Here is a 9,981-nt window from a genome sequence, read left to right as displayed (position 1 = left end):
GGATGTTTTCTTGATGTGCACTTAACCTTTATATAAAACTCTCTCTTATACATGAGTTGCTGTGGATTTGTTTCTCTAAAGTACTCAGACTAATACATACCTCAAGCAACCTACAAAATCAATGTAATCTTGATCCAAATTCTAGCATCATTCTTCAAAGAAATGGGATAACTGATTGCCAGCTTCATATGGAAAGGAAAGAAACATAGGATAGGCAAAGAACACTTCAAGAAGAATCAAGTAGGTGGCCTTGTGCTACCTCACCTCAAAATGTACTATACTGCAAGTTGTCAAAACAGCCTGGCACCGGTATAATGATAGATACTCAGAACAATGGATCAGGACAGAAAACCCAGAAATAGAAACATCCACATACAGACGATTGATTTTTGACAAAGACCCAAAAATATCAAATGGGAAGGAGATGCCTTCTTCAAAAAATGTTTTGGAAAAGGTGAATAGCCATGTGCAGAATGAAAAAACACCTCTATCTCACTGCATGCACAAGAACAAAATCAAGTTAAAGACCTAGATGTAAAACTCCAAACTCTCAAGATCCTCAATGAGAAACCTGGGACCAAGCTAGAACTCCTAGTGCAGGGAATACATGGGCTACAAGAATTAACATAAGAAACATATTTTGAGGAAGATAAAAGAGTTGAATGTGATCTATTAAAAATAAAACACTTGTGAACTTCAAAAGACTTTATTCAAAGAGTAAAAAGAGAGCGCACAGATTGGGTAAAGATATTTACTGACGACATAACTGACAAAGGACTAATTACTAAAATCTACAGAATGTTACAAGCATACAACAAGAAAAAAAATCGAATAGCTCTCTGAGAAGTTGGGCAAGAGACCTGAACAAACGATTCACAAAGGAGGAAGCTCCCAGGCTAATAAACAAATGAGGAAATGCTCCAGGTCATTAGCCATCCAGGAAATGGAAGTCGTAACAACAATGAGACTACCTAACACCCATTACTGGAACCCAATTTTCAAAAAACTGAGAGCAACAAATGTTGGAGAGGTTGTGGGGGGATAGGAACTCTTATCCACTGCTGGTGGACTTGTAAATACTTATAGCCACTATGGAAGGTGATATGGCAATATCTAAACCATATGGAAATAGAGTTACGATATGACCCAACAATACCATTGCTAGGCTTATACCCAAAAGAAATAAAAAGATCACAAGCAGATGTTTCTCCCCCATGTTCATTGCAGCTCAGTACACAATACCCAGAAGCTGGAAACAACAGCCTAAATTCCCATCAATAAAAGAGTGGATAAGAAAACATCTGGTACATACACACAATGGATTTCTACACATCCCTAAAAAATAGTGATGAAAGCATGAAACACCTCAACTCGTGGAGGGGTCAGGAAGACATTATGCAGAGTGAAGTTAGTCAAGCACAATAGGACAAGCACTGTATATGTATGAGTCCACTGTGGTAGGAACAAGCAGCAGAATGGGCACAAGGTCAAGTTTGCAGACCATCAGGTCTTCAGGATGAGGACCAGACAGCTTGGTAAAGAGTTGAACCAGTAACAATGAACCACACATAATCCGCTCCAGTTAAGTATGGTGTAGGCCACTTGGCAGCAGGGCACCTCATGACAGCTGAGATAAAATGATCTGAGGAGAGAGGGGGGATGCTGTCTGCTGAGTGGAAGCCGTGTGGATCTGAGGTGAGAACCCCGGAGAGGGAAGCGGCCCAGTCAGAGGGATGAGGCTTACTGATGGGAGGGGCAGGGCAAAAGAGGGGAGAGGGAATGGTATGGTTTGTGCCTGTGTATTGTGGGTAGGCGAGAGAGGGCTGACTGCCAGTTTGGGGGAGGAGGAGAGTCTGAGAATGCCCTTGGGATCACCAGGTTGGGAGAGTCTTTAGTGGCATGTAGCAGGAGAGCAGAATTGACCTATGGCATCTGGGGGTATTCCAGGAACTCAGGCCAGATGACACAGACCACTGGGACACTGATTCCTGGATCTTCGGGGTGCATGTCATGCTCCAGAGGCTGCACCCATGAGACTCTTCTGGGTGAGCTGGCCTTTACCAAAGACACACTTATAACCTGAGGAATTGGGCAAGAAAACCCACGGTGTCTGCGGTAGAAGAAGACAGCTGTACCAAGAGCAGTGTTGTCGAGCAATCAAGGTCTTGGTCCATCAACACCCTGTACGCTGTATTAAGATGCGTATTATCCCGGCAATCGCGTGACGGCCATTCTGTTATATGCTGCTTATGCTCGTTTATATTAGGGTGTAGCTCAGCGGGGGGTCTCTTTTGGGCTCATCCTCTTAAGGTGTGTCATTTGTTTCTTATTTTTCAATAAATGAAAACCATGGAAAGAAAATTTAAAAAGTGTTCTGGGGAAGGGGATATAGAGGGGTAAGAGAAATAAGAGGGATATGATGTCAAGAAGTCCAGAAAGGTAAGGTATGTTGTGGAAAACATGTATGATTATGGAAGAAATTGTACAATTCTGTTAGACATGATTGAACTATAGAATGATACGTCATATAAATTGGCTCCCAAGTTACAGCAAATTTTTTAAAAGGCATAGATTCAGGAACGGGTTTGGGGCTCACACTCAATCCGAGCTCCAACTTAAGAACACTTAGTTCTGATAACATGGCCCTGTTTGATACTCACCTTCATTAAATGATCACTGAAGATAAGGGTGTTTCAGCAATGTTTGCTGAAGAAAGAAGATGGTGCCCAGCTATCAATCAGAATAGGGTCTGGGACCTAAAAGATTTGTAATCAAACAAGCAGCCATCTAAGTAAGGAGTCAACTAAGTCCACACGGAAGAAGCACACCAGCGTGTTTGATCCAAAGGTGACAACTACAAAATTCGAATGTGGTTAGGAGAAAAGCATCAGAGCAAAAACTATGAACACCCAATTTGTGGAGGACTATGGGGGATGATGGGAGCCGAAAACCCATCTGCAGAGGATGTAGTGAGACAGACACTGGCAGATCCGATCTAGCCACAGGCATGAGTCTCCAATGGCCTTACCATTAGGCACAGACCATTGTAATCTCCATTATGTTGGATTAAACTCAATACTTGACCAGTTGACCATCCTATAGACACAACCTGAATGTGTTCTTGGTGCATGTATCTCGTACTGGTTCCATGACAGAAATCTCTTCCATGGCTGTTTGCATGTTGTTGGGGAATCTTTGCCTTCTTCTGCATTTTTTGTCTGTATACGAATATGTTATTCTTAGCACAATTTTGTTTTTATTGTTTTCTGTTTGGTCTCCCAAGCTATGCAGCACAGGAGGAGTGGATGCATAATGATAAGAACTGGCACAGGGGAATATAGGGAATACAGGGGTGGGGGCTGGGTGATGAAGAGGGAAAGGGGATTTGGGGAGTAAATGATGAAGACAGGAGGGGGCAGGGAGCACTAAAATAGACTGTGTTTGCATAACTCATCTTAAAGGCAATTTAACCAAGGGTGGGGGGCGGATGCTCTAAAATTGATGCGGGGGTGATTGTACACTTCTTGATATGATTCAATGATTGAATTATATGATATGTAAATTACTCACCAATAAAAATTTTAGGGGGGAAATTACAGTCTAGGAAAACCATAGCAGGTCACTATGAGTCAGTATTGACTGATGACAACGAGTTGCTTTGTTTTGTTTTGCTTGTGGTAGGCACTCTCCCTCATTGGCTGGGGGACAGATTAAAAACCTATATGGCCTGGGAAACAGAGCATGTCTTTGTCTTATTTTTTATCCTTATAGCAATTGAATCATGCAATATTTGACCTTTTGCTATTGACTAATTTCACTCAGCACAATGGTTTGCATGTCTCTCCATGTCATGAGGTGCTTTGTGGTTTCAACACGATTTCTTAGAGCTGATGTATATGCATATGTATATGTGTGCATGGAGCCCTGGAGGTGTAGTGCGTTATGCATTGGTTTGCTAACCACAAGGTCAGGAGTTTGAAACCACCAGCCTCTCAGCAGGAGAAAGTTGAGGCTTTCTTCTTCCAGTAGAGTTACAGTCTCAGAAACCAACAGGGACAGTTCTACTCTGCCCTTTAGGGTCTCTATGAGCCAGAATTGAGAAGATGGCAGGGAGAGATGTCTATGCATATGGATATGTATGTGAATGTGTACATATGAGTCAAAATTTAAACAGATTGAAGTGAGATATGCATATGTATGTAGGTATGTATGCATATGCATATGTATATGTGTGCATGGAACCGTGGTGATGTAATGGATTATGCATTGGACTGCTAACCTCAAGGTTTGTGGTCCAGTCTTTCTACTTCTGTAAAGAGTTATAGTCCCAGAAATGCCAAGGGGCAGTTCTACCCTGTACTATAGGGTCACTACGAGTCAGCATCGACTCAACAGCAGTGATTTTGAGTTTGAAGAATCAGAATCAACTTGATGGAAATGGGTTTGTTTGTTTTGGTTTGAGCTTGTGGATTGAGACATACTGATTAAATTATGTGATGTGTGAAGTATATGCCAATAAAACTATTTGTAAAAAGATATTTTCAAAGGTGTACAATATAACTTTGAGATTCTTTTAAGCAAAATATTCTCTCCTTCCAAATTTACATTCTTTTCCTTAACCAAACCAAAAGGAAACCCACTGACAGAGAGTGAATTTCAACTCATAGCAAGCCTATAGGGCAGAGTAGAACTGCTTCATAGAGTTTCCAAGGCTTACTAAATCTTAGGAAAGCAGACTCCGACATCTTTCCCCCTCATGACACAACTGATGGGTTCAAACATTCTATTAGCAGCACAACACTTAATCCACTGTGCCCCAAAGACTCTTCTGTACACATAGTTATTAGAAAGCACATGCAGTTATTACTAATTGTGATGGTTATATAATTGTCAATTTGAGAGGATTATGGGTGAAGGGGTGGAGTCTAGCCTGTCAATCAGGTCATAGCCAATGAGGTCACTGTGTGTGCATGACCTTCTCCCGAGGATTCTGGGAACTCCTGTATTCCTCCTTGGAGACGGGGGACACTCTCTCTCACTGCTGACTCTCTGAGAGACTCTGTACTGAAAAGAGACATGGAGCTATTCTGATGGCAGCAAGAGCCCTGGACCAGAAGAAGCCACGTGGAGGCCCCTGACAGCGCTGAGATGCTTACAACACCACTGAATCCACAAGATTTCCCACCCATTGGCCTGTGATCTTCCTTCATTTGGCATCATTGCCTGTGTTTCATGAGTCTGAAAAGGACTTTATAGATTGATATCAAACGATCTGTAGTGGGCTGTGATGTTTTCTCAATATTCAATTGCTCTTGTATATAAAGTTCTTTCTTTTTATATATATAAAGTTCTTTCTTATACACATAAGAATGTCCATGAATTTGTTTCTCTTGTCTACCCGATTAACACAATATGGTACCTTGGGAGTGGGGTACTAGAGAAACAAATCATAAAGATGGAGAGTAGATGTTTGTTTGACTTCTGCCTCATGATAGTGTTTCTTCTTTGACTAGCCAGAGGTCGGATATGTCCGTGCAGTTTACTGGCAGTTTTCTGGAAATAACGTGGGCAGTTCAAGTTTCGATTCTTTTGTTTGATTGTAGTCTTTGGTTATTCCTTTTTGAAATAGCAAAAATGAATGTGATTAATGTATATTTTGAGCTCACAGGACCAAATCGCCCTTTAAATTTCTCACAGTTGCTTAGGAAAAATGGCTGACAGAAGGTCAAAATGGCTCACAAAAAGCCTGGATCTGGCTTGATGCTCTCAAGAGGCCTCATTCCATATTTCAAAGCAATAGAAGAGTTTAGATAATGATTAAGATAAGATAGATAAGGATTGAACTTGACTATTTTAAGAATTGAGTTTATGATCTTATTCTAACTTTGTTTATACTGTTTCCCTCTGTTCATTATTGTTGACATAAGGATTTATAGAAATGATTATTGGAAAGTGTGAAAATAGGGAGCTTGTAAGTCCACTTGCCTTGAGCCATTAAAATGTGATCCTCAAATGCGTTTAGGACACGCCTCCAAGAAAGCTAAAAGATATGTCCCACCCAGTGCTTTGGAACACTCAGGATATTTCCATTTCAAGAGACCTGCCTAGGGGATTGTTGACAGATTGATGAAAAAAATGAACTCTTTGGACTTTTGAAGTATGAACTAGTGATTTTGTCAGAAGCTGAAAAAAATCTGGAACCATGTAGAAAACTCCTCTCTAGGAGTGAATGTTAAAGGGAGACTGTGGGCAAGCTGAAATGCTTGCTAGGTGACCACCTGGATCCACTTGTTGAGTGGAAGTGGGAGAAATGCAGGAGTCGAGAGACAGAGTCTGGTCACTGACACCTGTGGACCTGGTTACAGGAACTAGAGGAAAAGATGAGAGCAGGTTGACTGATCTAAAGTTCATGACCTAGCTCAAGGGGGTTAGACTTGTTGAGATTTTGTGATGGGCCCATGGCTTAAAGGCAAGGAGGCCAATGGGCACCCTGGTGAGGCTAAGGAAGGCAGCCCACATTGAGTTGACCAGAATATGACCAGGTGAAGAGATTTTAGGGTCTGTGAACTGGTGCATGTTTCCCCTGACTTGATGGATGGCCTGCCCTAATTTGACTTTGCTTATGGATGTGGACTTCACAAGGTTCCAATTGGAATATTGATTCTTCACATCAAAGAATATGACAGTCTGCTCAGAGCACTGGATTGCTTTAGTGGGCAGTACAGAAATTGGATACCAAAAATTGGGGGATAAAGGCATGAAGTGGTTGGTTTACAAGCTTTCATCGGTGGGGGAATATATTCATAGGCTTGTAGGATTAAGGTGTAAGTATTCACATCAGTATAGACTATTTTTGTTTTGTTCACTGGTGGAATGTCATATTTTAATGAAGGTGGCACATTTTTGAATTGTATACATTTTAGTTTTATCCTATTAGGTACAGCTATGATTTTATTATTGTTTGTTTGAAAATTATATTTGGCTATCAAATTGACAAGGGGTGGTCTGTGATAGTTACCTAATCATTTGTCAATTTGAGAGGATTAAGAGTGAAGGGGTGGAGTCTATTCTGTCAATCAGGTCATAGCCAATGAGACCTCAGTGTGTACATGGCCTTCTCCTGAGGATTCTGGGAACTCCTGTATTCCTCCTTTGAGACAGGGGACATTCTCTCTCTCACTGCTCATTCTCTGAGAGACTCTGTACTGACAAGAGACATGGAGCTATTCTAATGGCAGCAAGAGCCCTGGACCTGGAGAAGCCACGTGGAAACCCCTGCCAGCACTGAGATGCTTACAATGCCACTGGATCCACATGATTTCCCACCCACTGGCCTGTGATCTTCCTTCATTTGGCATCATTGCCTGTGTTTCACACATCTGAAGACGACTTTATAGATTGGTATCAGACATATGGGCTAATGGACTTGATCTGGACTGGGCTGGGATGTTTTCTCAATATTCAATTGCTCTTGGATATAAAGCTCTTTCTTGGACACATATGAGTATCCATGAATTTGTTTCTCTAGTCTACCTAGACTAACACACTAATTTTTAAATTTCATCAAAATTTGTAGAGATTTTTTTCTCTTGTTATCCAAGTATCTTCATAATGGTGTTGATTTTGCTTCAAAGGCCATAAAGCACAGCATGTTTACTCCCAGCCCTTGACAGATAAGGAGCCCTGGTTTTGTAGTGGTTACCACAAAAGCACTGCTAACCACAACGTGGGCAATTCATCTGCCTCTCTGTGAGAGAAAGATGAGGTCTTCTACTCCAGTAACATGTTGAAATCTTGGAAACCCACAGGGGGGCCTTTTACCCAGTCCTACAGGTGGCCATGAAATGGAGTGTTTTGAGAGCCCTTGACAGCAAAAGTTTCCTGGTCTCAGAATGTTTCCAGAGTCAACCACACAAAATTAAAAGATTAGAACTTGTGTGGACCTAAAGAGTAACCCGACACTTCTAGCCACAAGGACTCTTGAGGAAGCAGAAGTTAAGAGACTGGATCATTCATCTGGTGGCTGAGTTAGTTACTTTATTGTGCCAACATGGCCGATAAACACATGTGGGATTAATTGAAGGGTGGAGGGATAAATGGCTCAGTAAGTCTCCCCTTTCTAGTTCTCGGGTCTCTTGCTTTCTGATGGTCAGGCCAGGGTGAAGCTGCTTTGGCCAGTTCCCTCCCTTGGTTGGTGGGGCTCACTTCCTGCAGGACATCCCTGAGGAGAAACCACATGGACCTACCCTGATGTAGGCCTGGGTTCTGGAGTAGCGTGTGGAGACCCCTGCCAGCCCTGAGACGCTTACACCTTCACTGTCTCGGCTTTCCTTCTGCAGTCGGCATCATTGTGTCCGTTTTGTGAGATGGAGGAGGACTTTGTGGATTGGTATTGGACATATGGGTTAATGTTGGACTTGTGGGCTTGGGTAGCACTGGGATGGGATATATTCTTGATGTGCACTTAACCTTTATATAAAACTCTCTCTTACACATGAGTTGCTGTGGATTTGTTTCTCTAAAATACCCAGCCGTGGCAGACATGTCATTCCACTCTTCCCATTTATGAGTTAGTGATTTCCTATGTTCTCTTCCAGATTTCAACCAATGATTTAAACCAATAATTTAGGACAAGAGCATGCTCTCTTTATAAAGAGGACCAGAAGAAAAATGAAAACATTAAATTTGGGTTTTGTTGTTAAAGGGAACAAGCCAACAGCAAACAAATCCTACTCACATGATTTGGATCAATAAGTCTTATTTTTGCCAAATGTAACATAAGAATATAAGCCATTTGCTATATTTTTCAAAAAGATATTACACAGAATAAGCACAAAATAGCAGCCAATTTCTCCATAATTTCTAGAATTACTTACACTTAGGTTCCTGACTACAGGAGTTGAAATCAGCAACAATCCTGGACTATTGCTTCAGAAACAGCCTAGGAAATCTGCTCTTTCAATGCCTGTCCAATTTAGCTCTAAGAGATGACCTGGTCCTTTCATATCATTCTTCGACGTTTAAAAACAATTCTGTAGGGTTCCTTAAACGCCTTCCAGCTTTTGTCATTTACCAGTAGTCAACACCCAGTTCTGACAGCATCCATGCCAACTTTATGCATTTCCCCAAATAGCTTTGATCACGTTAAATAGCTCAAATGTTTGTGTCTTCTGGGAGGTATCTACCAATGCTGACCCTAAAATACACACCTGTTGTTTTTTAAATACTTTTATTGGGGCTCTTACATCTCTTATCACAAACCATACATTCCACATTTGCACATGTGCTACCATCATCATTTTCAAAGCATTCTCTTCCCACTTGAGCCCCTGATATCCACTCCCCATTTTCCGCCCTCCTCCCCCACCCACCCTTCCTCACGAACTCTTGATAAGTTATAGATTATTTTTTACATATCTTACATCATCCTCTGTTGTCCCTCACCCACTTTTCTGTTATTCAGCCCCCTGGGAGAAGGTTCTACCTTGATCTTTGTGATCGGTTCCCCCTTTCTCCTTTCTCCCCCCACCCTCCCCTAATCCTCCTGGTATCTCTACTATCCTTGTTGGCCCAGAGGGGTTTATCGATCCTGGACTCCCTGTGCTGAAGGCTCTTATCTGTAGCAGTGTGCATGCTCTGGTCTAATCTAATTTGTAAGGTAGAATTGAGGTCATGATAGTGGGGTTAAGGAAGCACCAAGGAACCAGAGGAAAGTTGTGTGTTTCATCGGTGCTATACTGCACCCTGATTGGCTCACCTCTCCCCTGTGACTCCTCTGTGAGGGGCTGTCCAATTGTCTACAGATGAGTATTAGGTCTCCACTACATTCACTCCTCCCCCATTCACCTTGGGTATGGTTTTATTCTGGGTCTTAAATGCCCGATACCTGATCCCATCGACACCTCATGATCACACAGGCTGGTGTGCTTCTTCCATGTGGGCTTTGTTGATTCTCAGCTAGATGGCCACTTGTCTTTAAGC

The sequence above is a fragment of the Echinops telfairi genome, unplaced genomic scaffold (genome assembly GCF_000313985.2).
Source record: "Echinops telfairi isolate 266 unplaced genomic scaffold, ASM31398v2 ScPeMD7_7427;HRSCAF=8465, whole genome shotgun sequence".
Taxonomy (NCBI): domain Eukaryota; kingdom Metazoa; phylum Chordata; class Mammalia; order Afrosoricida; family Tenrecidae; genus Echinops; species Echinops telfairi.
This window is presented reverse-complemented; position numbering follows the sequence as displayed.